Source organism: Neolamprologus multifasciatus, chromosome 22, assembly GCF_963576455.1.
Source record: "Neolamprologus multifasciatus chromosome 22, fNeoMul1.2, whole genome shotgun sequence".
In the NCBI taxonomy this organism is placed as follows: Eukaryota; Metazoa; Chordata; class Actinopteri; order Cichliformes; family Cichlidae; genus Neolamprologus; species Neolamprologus multifasciatus.
This window is the reverse complement of record NC_140459.1, coordinates 9,252,063-9,267,742: the sequence shown is the minus strand read 5'-3', so window position 1 is coordinate 9,267,742 and position 15,680 is coordinate 9,252,063. Positions and strand designations below refer to the sequence as shown.

At 39.7% G+C, this 15,680-nt stretch overlaps 1 protein-coding gene and 1 pseudogene across 3 annotated transcripts in view; one reads left to right on the top strand and one right to left on the bottom strand.

Annotated features, from left to right (window-relative positions):
* The window catches only part of LOC146492913 (interferon-induced very large GTPase 1-like), a 125,308-nt gene extending 121,124 nt beyond the window's left edge, over window positions 1-4,184 (top strand). For both annotated transcript variants that reach the window (XM_085147530.1, XM_085147531.1), the window contains exon 9: window positions 518-4,184. The gene's annotated coding sequence lies outside the window, so the exon portion shown is untranslated. The remainder of the gene's footprint in view (window positions 1-517) is intronic.
* A 687-nt stretch (window positions 4,185-4,871) lies between these two features.
* LOC146492912 (interferon-induced very large GTPase 1-like) lies at window positions 4,872-14,834 on the bottom strand (annotated as a pseudogene). The gene is made up of 3 exons (XR_014871764.1): window positions 14,379-14,834; window positions 9,696-9,733; window positions 4,872-9,580 (listed from the first exon to the last, which is right to left on the bottom strand). The product of XR_014871764.1 is annotated as an interferon-induced very large GTPase 1-like (transcript).
* Window positions 14,835-15,680: the final 846 nt, after the last annotated feature.

The window sequence follows — 15,680 nt, the reverse complement described above, 5'->3', positions numbered from 1 at the left end:
TGGTTTACTAGGAGAATATGATCCTGGATGACATTGACTTGAACAGATATTTACAGTGTGGCATGAAAGAAGATTGTTTATAACCAATAAACAAAAAAGATACATGAGCTATTTTTCCACCTGCTGAAGTTACTGTTTAGACTGACTTGAATCTTCAGAGCAGGTTCATCCTAGATCCTCTCTGAGAAAGTACCTGAATGGTACAAAGTTAACCTGTCAGGAAAAAACATATAAGATGAAAAGGACAGGGGAAGCTGGTTGACAACGAGTGAACTTTCAAAATAAGAGCCAGGAAGTTGTGTTTTTTTTTCTATGTATTTTTAAGAAGTGATTATAAATGCAGGGATTTTCTTGCATGAAAACACTAAAACACGAACCATATGTATGTTGCCATATGTAGACGGGAGACCCACAAACATAATGTCTCACGTGGACAAAACACTTTGTCAGGCTGTGCTCTTTACAATTACACACTCTGCTTTCTTGTGCCTAATTTTTTGTCTCCCTCCCTCTGCAGCACAACATGCCTTTCTGGCGGATCTCCAGTCACGGCGACCTCGTGTCCCTTCACCGAGCGCTGGAACTGGACTTCTTGTAACGAGGATGCTGTTGAATGTTGTGCACTCAAAGGGAAAAATGTTGTCGTCGTACTGGTGACTTGTGGAGTGAAACTGTGTGTGGAAAAATTCTCCACAAGCCCAACAATCCACACTCACCTGTTAGAAATCTGCTCTCGCTGTCCGACGACTTGCAACTCGCTGTGTGTTGGTGAACGCTTTGAGGCGGACTTTGGGTCGGAGCCGCCTGCGAGAAACAAACTGGACGCGTCAGTCATCAGAAGTAAGGTTCCTCTCGCCCAGCACCCCCTCCTCTACGGCAGCTAAGCTCACTGCGGCTGAAACTGGCACTGATTTGGACACGGAAGGGATGACTTCTATTATCCAGCTTCTTCATGGTTTTTGGCTTTTGTTTTCACATAAACATCCAAATGTCCTGCAGCGAACATCATCCCTCAACTCTCACTGAGTTTAAACGGCTAAGGAGACGTTGTTTGTTGGTGGCTTTGTCTGTGGAGGTTGTCATAGCTTTTTATTTTGAAAAATCTCTTTCCGGGGTGACTTGAAAGCATCATTTTGCCTTTATGTTTTTCATTATGTTCCTGACAGTCATCAAGTATCAATTAATCCCACTTTTATGTATTACCTCTCATGTAGCCAGACCGTTATTAAACAAAAGGTACTCAGTGATGGAGGGCAGCAGGGGCCATTAATCTCTGACTGTCACGACAAGACCAAACCACACCATCAGTCAGCACCATCAGTTCTGACCTCTCCACTGTGTGTGATCCGTGGTCACCGAGCATGTGCTAAGGATAAGAGATGCAAACTGCAGGAAGTGGTAATAAGTGTGGGAAAAAATGCACAGAGCATCATCAGTTTCATGGATGACTGAGCAGAAGGATCGTAATTTTATTATTATTATTTTTCCCCCATTTTGTGGTTTTCAGACTCGTGGCTTCATTTGATGTTTTATAAGGCAAGAAAACAAATATGTGACTTAACAGAATACTGCAAAAATAAGTAATAAAAGTTTAATAAATGATAAAGAATAAATATTATAATAGCCTCCAATTACACTCCAGGGCTGGACTACATACGTAGAACTACATCCACTAAATATCTGACGTTGGTGTAGTTATCCTTTTTCCTCTTGTGGCTGTAAAGAGCTTCTTTAACTGAAGCTGAAAGCTGAGGTTTTGTCATGACTGGTGATGTTTTGAATATATTTGGACTTGAAAACATTTTTTCCACCCTATGCCAATGATAATCAACACTCTTTGTGTCCTTTGGGCTCCTCAGAGCGCAGTCCCAAGTGTCCTTGAATTCCCAGAAGAGAGGTGGATTGACAAATCTGTAACCAGAATGAAACCGTGATTCAAACGTCCGCACTATCATATTCATTTCACTGTGATATGGATCTGTTGATGCCTGGTTAAAGTGTGCTGGTTTGGTCTTTCCAAAATTGTTCCAGTACAAGTGAACACCCGATTAATGGGAGTTTATTTTTTGCTCATAAGCTAATCACAAAGTAGAAGTCTTCTTTTCACTTTCCTCCTATTTAAAGAAAAACTGAGCCCATCTGTGGTTTTAGAGAAATGTTACACAGCTGAAGATCATGTAGCGTTTTTATTTCTTTGATGACCCAAGTAACCAAGTCACAGCCTGATCCATGTTTTCAGAGTGTTTGAGTAGGAAAAGATGAGCATCCATGGCTGGATTACTGAGACGACCCAGCAGGGACACATGAGACTAAACCAGACGCTTTCATACATGTGCCGTAGCCCTGAAATGTTTTTGACGTTACCTTGTCTGATTCGATCCATTGGGCTCAATAACCTGCGCCTCCCTAAAACAAATGCAAGAGAACAGAAAAGCTTTGTTTGATCTGCTTTCTGCACGCAAACTTCAACCGAACATATTCCCACAAATGAGAACACGTCTGAAGCAGATTACTTCCTGGTGTGCAGGGAGGACATAGTCCAGGGTTCATGTGTAAACTTGATGGCTGAGTTTCTCACACATGGATTAATCAAAGTCCTCAATCATGAGACTTTGTTCTTCAGAGATCATCACAGTGAGTTATTCTTATAATCTGGGAAACTTGCTGACTTTCAGATGAAAGCATAAAATATTCTGGAGTGTTGTTTTTCTTTCATCGTTGTTGTTGTTTGTTGATTTTCTTTCTTTTTTTTTCATAAAAGTATTTTTTCATTGTTTTTCAAAGTACCAGAAAACTTGCAGCTGAATATTTTTGGCTTTTTGAGGCTCTGTTGGTCTTATTGGAGTCGTAGATATGATGTGCATCAAATTACTAATTAGGAAGATGATTAATAATTAGACGCAGTCTTAATTTTGTCTGTGAATGTCAGAAAGTGGTACAGAAGGTAGTCTAAGACCCAGATATTATTATAATAAAGGGGGGGAAAAGAAGTAAACGAGAAATGGCTTTACACACCTCCTCAGTTACTTTGAGTTATCGTCACTCAGCCTCACAACAACCCAAAGTCTTTCTAAATCATATAGGAGGGAATCAAAAATAAAGGATGACAGTGCAATAAACTTCTACTTTGCTCATTAACTGTATTTTGAGGGGTTTGTTTTGTTATGTAGACGGCGAGGAGCGCAGAGGGATGGACCTTGCCCGGTCTGAATGAGATTAAGACTGAACAATAACTGAGCCTGAAGAAGATTTTCACACACATGCAGCTTGACCGTTAAGAATGTGTATTTGTGTGTCGTTTTGTTTGTGTCCCGTGTGCATATTTATATTGTGCCTTTAACCATCATCTGTCTGCTTAATCTCAAAGGGAAATATCTTTTTATGTTTGATACACGTATCTCTGCATTGTTATTATCCAAAGTGTTATTTTACTTTATTTTTATCTCAATACTTTTTAAGTACTGTCGAGATTTTCTTTTGTTACTGAGTTTGACTTTTTTGACTTGATTGTTCTGTCTGCACTACAACTGAAAGGTCTGGTAGAAAACTCCACATGCACTGTGGCTCAGTGTTTAAAGAAATTTAAAGTTTGGCGTTCAGATGTTTTCCTCCTTTAGACGAGGAGAATTTTTTTTCTTTTGCTGTGAAACATTTAGCATCGCTTAGACAATCACAATCCCCGATATTTGGTATTTTTATTTTTTATGGCAGGTCAGAAGGTGAAAGCAGCTGGAACAAAGCGTGCTCGTTCTGTCGTTCAGTTACTACCTTAGTGAATCCACGGGAGAACAAGCAGTCCTCAAACAGAAAACTGAGACCTTTGCATCTGTTCAGCTTATTGAATGTTTATTTCTTTACTTTGTCTGCATGTCACGTCTGTTTTGAAGTATATTATCATGGCCGTACATAATGACCATGAAATGTTTAAGGGACTATAATCTTAGATTTTTTTTTTTTTTATGCCAAATATTGCTGTTATTCAAAAGCTGTTTATTTTATATATATTTCATCTCATTTTCTGACATGTGAGGCTGTTTGCGGTCACATAGAGAGCCTGAAAACTCAACACTATCATAATAATCAATGCTAATTATTTAATGACAGTAATCACTATTTCCTCCCAACAGCCCTGTAAGGTTTTCCTGTGTAAGACAATATAATGTAAATACATTTTAAAGGTTTCAGACTCAAGTTTGTGTGTTTGATTTCATTCAAATGGGGAAAAAATTAAAAAGAAATGTATCTGCAAATATAGACCAGAAGACCATAGATTACACAAGTAGTAATAACATATTTAGATTAAATATAATCTTAAAGTTAGTTTCCAGTGGAGTCCTCTTTCTAATGAGAACAGGAAGTAGATTTTTTGGTTTCTCTATTACAAGATTAATCCAGTACAGCCATTGCTCACTTGTGTGTCCACACAGACCAAAGAGATGCTTTGCGATACTGCTAATACAGTTTGTCCCCAAATTCTTCAGACAAAGACAGTTTTTGTAGTTTTGCTTCTTTACACCAACACAGTGACTTTTGATTCCACCAAAAAACGGAATCATTGCATCAACTGTTTACGAAGACATTTTTATACACAGTCCTCCAGATTTAGAGACTTAAAAGTTGAATAATTGACTGAACAGCAGTTTCATGGCCAGGTTTCCCTTGTAATTCCATACTAAATAAATACCACCTCCACCCCTCTCCTCTCCACCTACCTTTTGTCCTTCCTTCACCCACCTTCTCTACAGATTCAAGATGTAGAAACTGCAAAATGCTCCTGAAGAAAATTATATCTGGAATATGCTGATTACCCTGCTGCCACCATCAACAGACTTTAAATAAGCAAAATAAAAGCAAATAAAATTGAAATAATTTTCAAGCAGACCAGTTTGGTCATTTTCAGCAGGTTTGTAGTTTCTTTAACTCTCTAATACATTTCACCCAGACTTTTAATGGCTTCATATTTAGAGACTGTTTTCCACTGATGTGGAATCTCTTGTCTGCCCTGGAATTTAAAGTCATAGTGCCTTTCCAGTTCATGCTGAATTCGACACACAAACCATTTCCAGTACGCTTGAGATCCATCAGAGGGCATTCTCTAGGTATAATACTGTGAACCAGCTCTTCTGTACTGTTTATCGGGAGTTGACCTCCCTGAATAATGATAAGGGTAAAAACTGTAATTACTTGAAACCTGTTCTGTACAGACCTGCATGCCAGACTCACTTGTATGTCCCCAGTGCTCCCCACTGATCACGGAGGGTTGGTGAAAAGGAGTGGTGTGGTCATAAGGACTGTGAGCTTTCATGGTATTGGTACAAGCAGCTGCACAGAATGGACACGTTACCCAGGAGCAGTTACACAGCTGATCTATGAGGAAATCTTCAGCCTTCAGGCTGGATTCATTCAGTTTTTCCAGGGAGAGGTGATGCTCAGTGATAGATTTAAATCCTTTTTTAATCTCTTCCTTGAGGAAATCAAAATGTTTTATGTCACTGAAGTTTTCAAAACATATGTTGTCAAATGTCAGCTCATCCTTCAGAGCATTGGAAAATTCCTTCATCCACATGTGTGTGTTTCCTCTGTGAATTTTGACTATTTGTGTTGACGTTGATAAAGCCTGACTCACAAGTTTATTCATGTCGTCAACATTTTTCTTGAGTATATTCAGAGCTTCATCATTGTGATCAGTGATATACTTCTGCACTTCTGCTTTGATGAAAGTTACTTCTTGTGTCCTTGGATATGTGAAGCAGGTGATGAAATCATCAAACTTTTCTTTCTCAGCGAGTGACTTCAACACATGTTTCTCCAAGTTCAGTCTGTTCCCACTGAATGCTGGGAAAATTACACCAGCGAGATCAGTGGCAGTCTTCTTGCAGACAGCCGTAACAGTGTTAGCTTTCAGCTTGTTACAGATCAGCTCTCCAAGTACAACAGCAGATAAGTTGCCTTTACAAAAGCTTTTAAAAACTGTGTAATACTGTGTTTTCTTGCTTTCTAAATAAATGAGTGCATCATTGATCACTTTAAATTTTCTGTGAGATGCAACAACCCAACACTCCACCCTATAGAACGCAAACAGTAAGAGATCAACTGTAAACATCTTCTTCAAAGTATATTTCCTCTCTGACAGAAATTTCTGCACTTCCTTTGTTACATGATTGACCCCTTCATATAAATAAGTTGTTTCATAACCTCTTTTAGCTACACATTTGCTTTTGATTGCATCAAGTGAGTCTTTTTCAGCTTTGTCAATGAGCAATCTGATCTGTTGTTGTTCTTCATGGGAGAAAGGGCCAAATGAAACATGTTTGTGGTAGGCCTCAATCATTCTAATCATTGACGTCTGTCCACGTATCTTTATATAATCTGAATAATCACCAACCTCTGATATATTCTTGTATCTGCCACTCGTTTTACATTCATTTATGAGAGTCCATTCAAAACCAAGTTGTTGAAGGATCGTTAACTGATCTTTTTCCAAGTTGATGTCTTCGACAGGTTTTATATCTGCTGTTAATTCAGTAACCCAGCTGCTCCAAACAGAGCTGAACTGTCTTTGAAGCTCTTCTTCATCTTTGGCCTTATCCTTCAGTTTCTGAGCGAGCTCTTTGCTCTTCTGTAGCAGTTTGTTCTCAAACTCTGATTTCCTATCATCAATCAGTTTACAGGCTCTCGTCTGCTGGATGACTCCATCCAGTTTTACTTTCACTCTGTTCACTTGTTCATCATGAAACTCTTTAATTTTGATTTCAAATCGTCCTCTCCACTGGCCCAGCATTTCTTTCACATTGTCATCCTCAAAATATTTTGTCATTGCTTCTGTGATCTCTCCATAAGTTTGTCTTGATCCTCTAACAAGATAACTCAACCGAACCTAATCAAGTTTTCCATTTTGAATTCTGTTATGAAGTTGGTTTTCAATGGTCAACATGTTGCTTCTCAGGGTCCAGGTCCAGCTCCAATACTGGGCCATCAAATTTCTGTACACTGAAATTTCAAGTGTGTTTTCCAAATTAAAAAAAAAAGTCATTCAGCAGTGCAGTCCACAGGTCCTGGATGTTTGTTTTGAACTGTGAGAGAGTGATCCCAGCAGACTCTGAAGCTTTAGAGAGGATGGTGTTCTTCACTTCCTGGATGCTCTCACTGTAACCTGGATTTGGAGGAGCCATGGGTGGACTGCCCTCCAAAAACTGGGCACAGTATTTCACATCTGTTTGAACATCAAATTCAATGACATCACTGAAGCAGTCTGCATTACAAACTTCCTCTTCAGCTGCTAGTTTGGCCATCTGGTCAAGTTTTTCTTGCAGGCGTCTCTTTCCATCCATGTTTTTCTCTGATGCTGCAACATCTGTGACATTCTGGTGAACAAACACACAACTGGGAGAAAGTTTAACTTCCTTCATCCTCATGAAAGCCTGAACAACAGTCTGCAGGATGTCCTGCATCTCAGACAGATTCTCTCCAAAGATGTTGATCAGTGTCAGGTTTCCCAGACCAACAACAAGCGTTGCCAGTTCATTGTCATGATGAAGAGTGTTACCTCCAAACTCAAGAGCACGCAGTCCTTCAGTGTCCACCACTAGAACATAGTCAAACTTCAAGTCTTTCTTCATCACATCTGATACTTTGAGCAGCTGCATGAAGGCACCTTTGGTGCACCTGCCAGCACTCACTGCAAACTGCAGCCCAAACATGGTGTTCAGCATTGTTGATTTTCCACTGCTTTGTAGGCCCAAAACTGACAACACAAAAACTCTCTGGTCTCCCAGTTTCTTGATGACTTCTTCTAAAAGACTGGAGATCCATGTTAAAGGCACATGACCTGCATCACCATCCAACAGCTCCATCGGGTGTCCTGATATCATCAGCTGTGCAGCCAGCTCAGGGTATTGAGACCAGTCAGAGTGTCTGCTCTCTCTTTGTGTTGTTTTATGGGCTTCATAGATCTGTCCCATTTCTCTGAAGATGTGCTCCAAACCAAAAGTTGCAGACTGAAGTTTTTTTGATATGTCTTCAAGTTCAGCTTGTTTTCTTAATAACAGATCTGATTTGTCCCATTTGTTCTTCAAAGCCAAGACCTCAGACCACTTTTCATCATAACTTTGGAGAATTGAAGAAACATCATCTGTGCCGAGGGCATCTATGAAGATCTGAGTCCATTTTAGGAAATACTCTCTGTCTGTTGGTGGCAATGATGAGAGACTTCCAGTGAACAACTGCATCAGTTTACTGCAAGAAGCAGCACATTGTTTCTGACGTATGTTCATCAGTTCTTGTTGCTTTTGAATTTTCTCCATTTCAATGTCTCCTCTGAGATGAAACAGTTCTCTGTGTATTTTGCTATATTTTTGTTATCCTTTTTAAGCAGATTGACTATTTTCATAGCAGCAGATTTCCCTCTTTGACAGGCTGGGTCAGTTTCATCCACTCTGATTCCAGAGAGCTCAGCCATGGTTTCAAGCTGGAAGGATGGTTTCAAGCTGGGACCATTAAGAGAAGTTAAAATTTCTCTAATGATCCTTTTCAGGTGTTCAGATACATCTGCAAGGTTTCTGTCTTTGAGGACCATTATGTATTTTTCATTTATTGTCTTAACAGAATCACAGCTGCCATCAACAGTTAGACAAATGAGAGGCTTATGAGACTTAAAAAGAGATGATATGAGTGATTGAATTTCTTCATTGCTTTGCAGAGATGCCACAAGAAAAATATTGATGGAGGATTTTTCAATCAGTATGTCACGCTGTTTTTCAGTCGATAGAGCGTCACCATGGAGATTACAGAAGGCAATGCAGTCACTGAAGTCATCATTGGGTTTTCCAGCAGGGCAGTACCAGGCAATCTCTGCCACACCATCCATCAGATAGCGAGACTTGGTGCTTCCTGGGCAGTTTCTGTGGAAGAAGGTGTCGTGACGGTCGTTGATCAAAGTGTTCATCAGCTGAGATTTAGACACTGACAAAGAACCCAGACGGAAAAATGACACCAAGGTTGTTTCAGCTTTGTAGACTGGATCACTCTTCATGGTGACGATCGTTGAGTTATCTTTGATTTGATTTTCCCTCCAGGTTTTTGTTATTTCTCTGAAAGTCCACAGAGGAAACTGAATCTCCTTTGTGACTGGGTCAGGAACAAGCAAAGGTAAGGCATACTGACACTGAGAGAGCTTTGTAATCATCATCTGTTTTAGGAAGCTGTCTGAACAGTGGAATACTGCCATCTGAACGTCCATTGGATGTACAGACGTCTGCTCTTTCTTATGTGTGTCCACACTGCTGCTCACAAAAACATCCCAGTCACTGGAGGAGGCTTTGAATGACACCTTGGTCTTACAGCTTGATCTTACAGGAATATATCTGGCCCTGTAGTCCAACATTATCAGCCTATGGAGAAAAGTGTGAGCTAGATCTTTCTCAGATTCTACATGGTCGACCTGTTTCACAGGTGGACGTATTTGAAGAAAATCTGCTGGTGACAACTTTTGTTGAATTTTGCCTTGAAGATGAAGTCTGTTAAGCAATGTCTCGGTTTCTATTTGACATGACTTGTTCTGGCTGTCTTCTTCCATCACTGGCTGTAATAAATAAGCAAATAACACACATCGTGCATTCAGAAATTGCAATGTCAAAGAATGAGACTATTCTTAAATATTCTCTAAGCTCTTGTGACAAATATTTGGGATTTCCTACCTTCTCTGTGTTTCCACTCATGTTCTCATCTGAGATACCTGCAAAATAAAAATTAATCAGACAGTGACATATACATGGCCTGATTAAATCAACAGTATGATAAAATTAAAATCATCAATGCAACATCGAAATTGAACTATTGTTTAAGTAGTAACTGCTGCTGTTCCATAGGTGTAAATGCCCACATCCTTCTGAAATTATATTTAGTGCTTATTACTTCTGTTGCTGTGTGATACTGCAGGCATGTATAAAAGTCAAAGATTGAATGTAACAGCCTGCTCTGTGGAAGAAACTGGGCATCACTAGGCTATTTAGGTTTCTGCAAAACATCTGGTGGCTTTCTACAATGCCTGAACTTTCACTGTGAAATTCAGATGTTAATCCATGACCTTTTTTGTTTGTTGTTAATATCACTATTTTTTACAAATATGCCAATATTTTTTGTGACATAATACAGGAGGGGCTTAAGAGGTGAAAACAGATGTGAACGTTCATTTTTTGATGCTGGAGAGCTGTATGTGCACACAGCTAACTACAGATAATGGTCAAGCCAACCTTCAAACTAAGCTTCAGGATTTACTGGGATTTTCCATCCAACACAGCCATCTCTAGGGTTTACACAGAATGGTTACCGGATAGAAAATGTTGAGTGAATAGCAGTTCTCTCTGAGAAAATGCTTTGTTAATGCTAGAAGATGAATGAGAATGACTAGACTGCATCGAGCAGAAGGCAACAGTAAATAAAATAACCACTTGCTCCAATAAAAGTATGCAAAAAGAGCATCTGTGTGTGCACAATATAGACTTACTACAACTGGCCAATAGAAGACAATTATTGATTGGTCTGATGAATCTCAATTTGTGCTGTGACATTTTTGGAGGAGGAGGAGGATGATCCAGCCATAGACACATCACACAAACATCACATTGGGGAGACAGGTCAGAACAGGTAGCGTAAAGAAAAACAATTAAATGTACAACACAATAGGGTAGAGGAGGAGAAGAAAAAAAGAGAACTCTACTCAGACTGAGCTTCTGATAGGAGATCAGTATGAGACCAGAAAACAAAAACTCGAAAGCACATGAATCTTCACACCGTAACACCATGAAAACACATGACAAGCAACAGGGGTGGGCGAGTAGGGTTAGAGTAAACCAATGTAGACAGCAGCATCAGGTTGCAGCATTTCTGCGCGGGTCCAGCTGACCCACCGTCTGCATCGGATGGGGGGCAAAATTCAGATGCATTTGAAATGGGGGAGGGGAGCGAGTCTGCGTCTGTGTCAGTGTACATGAGTGTATGTGTGTGCGTGTGTGTGTATCCTGTGTTCAGCTTTAAGAGAGACTGTCCTTTCACCTGATTAAGCAAAAGTCAACAATCCTTCAGCTAATGCAGGTGTCCTTGAAGGATAGGATCAGAGAGACCAAACACAGTCCTGTTATCAGGGACAAGAATTTGTTGTTCCAGAGCCGCATGAGTGAGGGAGATGATTGTTTGGGTTAATGCGAACAACTGCACCAATTTCACCAGTTAGCACCAATTTAATGTCCATCACTGGTCACTAGGTCTATCTATTTCCCGTTGCAAAGCCGTGAGCTTCTCCAAGATCTTCTCATATGGTGTTCAATAAACATAGTCTGAGTACTCACAGCTTGCCCATCGTCAATCATGTCAGCCAGCATAGTGGGGGCTTTGAACAGCTGTAACCGCTGTCTTCGATAAGCTAGGTCTGAGCCAGCTCCACTCAGCTAGAACTCTGTTGTCATGGTTCTCAATGGTCGATGTCGTTCGACCATCGACCATCGGCAGCAAACATCTTTGCAGGACAATCGGGTTCTCCCGAGCCCAAGCTTCTCATCGAGACAAGAGTGTTAACAACCTAAAAGCATAGATTCATTATACCCAGAACTACTAGTTCAGGCTAGTAATAGTAGTAATGGTGTGGGGGACGGTTTCCTTACAAACTTTGGGCCAACTGAACATAGTTTAAATGACACAGACTACCTGAGTGTTTGTTACTGACCATAGCCATCCCATTATAACCACACAGTTTTCTGATGGCTGCTTCCCGCAGCATAACTATGCTATGTCACAAATATCATCTCAAACTGATTTCTTGAATATGAAAAGGAGTTCACTGTGCTCAAATGACCTCCACAATTGCCAGATCTCAACCCAGTAGAGCCTCTTTGGGACATGATGGTGATTGTCTCATTAGCAATGATAGCAACTATGTGATGCTTTTCATGTCAATATGGACTCAAATCTCTAAATGGTAAATGGCCTGTATTTGTATAGTGCTTTACTAGTCCCTAAGGACCCCAAAGCGCTTTAAACATCCAGTCATCTAGACTGGTTTTTTTTGTAGCCACAGCCACCCTGGGGTGCACTGACAGAGGCAAGGCTGCTGGACACTCACAACGGGTGAAGTATCTTGCCGAAGGACACAACGACCAAGACTGTCCAAGCCGGGGCTTGAACCAGCAACTTTCTGATTACAAGACAAACTCCCAACTCTTGAGCCACATTCGCCCCATCTCCATCTCCAAGAAATGTTTCCAGCACTATGTTGAATTTATGTCATAAATGATTAAGGCAGTTCTAAAGGCAAAGGCAGTCCAACCCAACACTAGCAAGGTGTACCTAATTAAGTGGTTAGTGAGTGTATATGAAAAAATGACTTCTCACTACACAGCTTGTCCACTCAAAGCAAGTAGGCTCCTGGCTTGAATGTCTTGGTTGGCTGGGAGCTTTCTGTGTCAAAACAAATTTTGAACATACTTTTCAAGCTGTTCTGGGATTCCTTCCTGTGCCAGTCAGCCTGCCTAGTGATGCTCAGTTTCTTCCACAGAGCAGATACTGATTAAATTAAACCAGGTAATTTATTGTGCTTGTCAACACTGGCTGTCTACAATTGTTTACACTAATTAGTTGGCGGCAAACGATGTGTTGCATGTTGTAGCTTCAATGCTACTACATGCCAGGTAGTAGGCATCCCAATTCCAACAACCAACCAACCAACCAACCAACCATTCTGTTTTCTGCCATGCAATATTTCTGAAGCCACAAAAAAAAGGCCAACACTTTGAGATCTCCTAGAACACATAAAATGTGGCTTGGGCTGTCTGTATGCCAAAACATACTTGGAAAGCATGCTGAACTCCAAATCGGTCCTGATGTAGAAATCAGTAAGTGACGATAATGCATGGAATGAAATGAAGTGCTGTTTAAATGGGTTACCACACCATGAAGTGTAAAGCGCTTTGAGTGCTCAATAAAACAACAAGAGCTTTATAAATACTAGTACTCCAGGTTTGTTCCCATGTTTAAAGAATGGATTAATATTTATTAGTAAAACAGTGTAGAGTAGTGGAAAACTGAATATTAATATAAGTTTTTAAAAAAGCTACTTAAATTAAACTAACAAAAATAAAGTTTAAAAAAGTGCGTGTGGACAGTGGGATGGCGTTGGTATGCATGGCTGCCAGTAGCACTGGGACACTAGTGTTTATTGATAATGTGACACATGACAGAAGCAGCCAAATAAATTGTGGATGAGGTGTTCAGAAACAAACTGTCTGCTCAAATCCAACTAAATGCAGTCAAATTGATTGGGCAGTGTTTCATAATACAGATGGACAATGACCCAAAACAACCCAGGAGTTTATTAAAGCAAATAAGTGGAATATTCTTGAATGACCAAGTCAGTCACCTGATCTTAACCAAACTGAGCATTCATTTCACTTGTTGAAGAATAAACGTCAACAAGTGAAATGCATGCTGTTTGCTACAAACAAACAACAACTGAAAGCTGCAGCAGTAAAGGCCTGGCAGAGCATTAAAAAGGAAGAAAGTTAGCACTTAGTCATGTCCATGAATTCAAGACTTCAGGCTGTCATTGTCAGCAAACAGTTTTCAACCAAGTATTAGACATGAAAATTTAATTTTCAGTTATTTGATTTGTCCAATTACTTTTGAGACCTCCAAATGAAGGGATTGTGTTAAAACACTTTAGTTTCTCCCATTTTTATGTAATCTTTATGTTCAACCCACTAAATTAAAGCAAGAAGTCTGCACATCAACTGAGTTGTTTCTTTTAAAATTCATTGTGTTAATGTGGAAACTAGGAAACGGTTGTCTCTGTCCAAATATTTATGGACCTAACTGTATTTTCTTTCATCTTTAGAATCATATTTATTCTTAATGTTTTCATCTGTAAGTTAGAGTTAGGGTTTAGAAACCAAAAGCAGATCCCATGTCTCTCCTTTGAATTGTTTTATTGTGTTTCTCCACCTTGTGGGAAAATTTATTTTATTTTTTTAAAGGCATGCATGCATTAACTTCTCCCACTGTCTCAAACTAAGGAGGAAATAAAAGACCAAGAAATCATGAGAAGTTCCTTAGAGATGACTTTTTGTTAAATTAAGCTACATTAACAGAGATGAATGGAAATCTGGCTTAAATCAGGTGGCACCATAAGAAGAGGGTAGTGAAACAAAACTGTAAGAGTGGAGCAAAAAGAGTATGATCATGTTATCACTGAGACCAAGCAGCTGGGAAATTTGGCTCAAAGGGTGACTGTAAAAAGGAATTGTAGCCCGAAATAGAAGTCTTGGTGCACCACCAACAAAAATTATTTTCTCTATTCTGCAACACAAAAAGCAAGGGGGAAAAATACTTACTCGAGACTCTATTCTTAGAAATGTGGATTCAGAGCCATCAGGGACCAAAAATGTTTGTATTCCAGGGGCCAGAGCAGGCGACACTGAAAGAAATTTGAAACTGTTGGCTAAAGGTAAACAAAATTCATATTGAATTAGTATGTGACTTTGCTAAAAACAAAAAACAATAACAAAATAAAAATAAATGAATAAATAATAAAAAATTTAGGACTCTGGAGTTTTCTCTGGTCCCCTCCACAATTGGGCCTTGACAGACATGTGTATGTGTATGTACTGAAAACACAGTGAGGAATCTTGGAGTCATTTTCAACTCATTCATCATAATGAGAGGAGAGTTTTCTCTCAATCTACTGCATGATAAAAGGACATTTCTGCTTAAATTCAACAAGCTCAATGCAACATGATAACAGCATATCAAAAATTCATTAAAAATCATCCTTGATAGTTGACATCAAAATCTCAGTGGATTGATTTTATTGTTCACCTACTCTGCATGCCTGTATAATTTCATCTGAAGCCGCTCAGATAAATAAAATTAAACAATTATAATATTAATTATATTTAAAGAGTTGCAAAAGTTAAACTTTTCCACATTTTGTCACATTACAGCCACAAACATGAATCAATTTTATTGGAATTCCACGTGGAAGACCAATACAAAGTGGTGTACACGTGAGAAGTGGAACAAAAATCATACATGATTTCAAACATCTTTTACAAATAAATAACGCAAAAACGCTGAAACCGGAGAAATAAAACGTGCGAGGGAACGATAACGACGACAAGAGTCTCCCGATCGTTTACTCTTGCTGTCCTGTGAACAACATCGGCGTGGTGTTTTCGCGATCGCGTCCTGCATGAGGATATCACCAGGTAAACTCGCGACATTTTTAAACGGCATCAAGACTGACGGAGTGTGTTTGAGATAACCTCACAAGTGTCACAGATGACACATTTGGCGTCTTTTTTGCTGGTTTGTCGGTAGCAGCTCATGAAACGCAAGTCTGCCAGTGCCACACATCTGTTCGACCAACACCAGTTGATCTAAACACCAGTTGATCTGGAACACCGGCTTAAATTAAATTCCTTAATTACAGCCACATTAGCTCCACTAATAAGACACACGGGTTTACCAGCAATGTCTGTAAACATATATTCAGTCACCCACTGGCGCTGAAAGGCTCTGCTTTCAGAATCAACTTTTCTCCCCAACATTGTGTGCGGCTAGCTTCGCAGTAACAGAAGTTTGACTTGATTGACACGGGAATGTTCCCAGGTAGCCTAGCATTCAGCAAGGAGGCT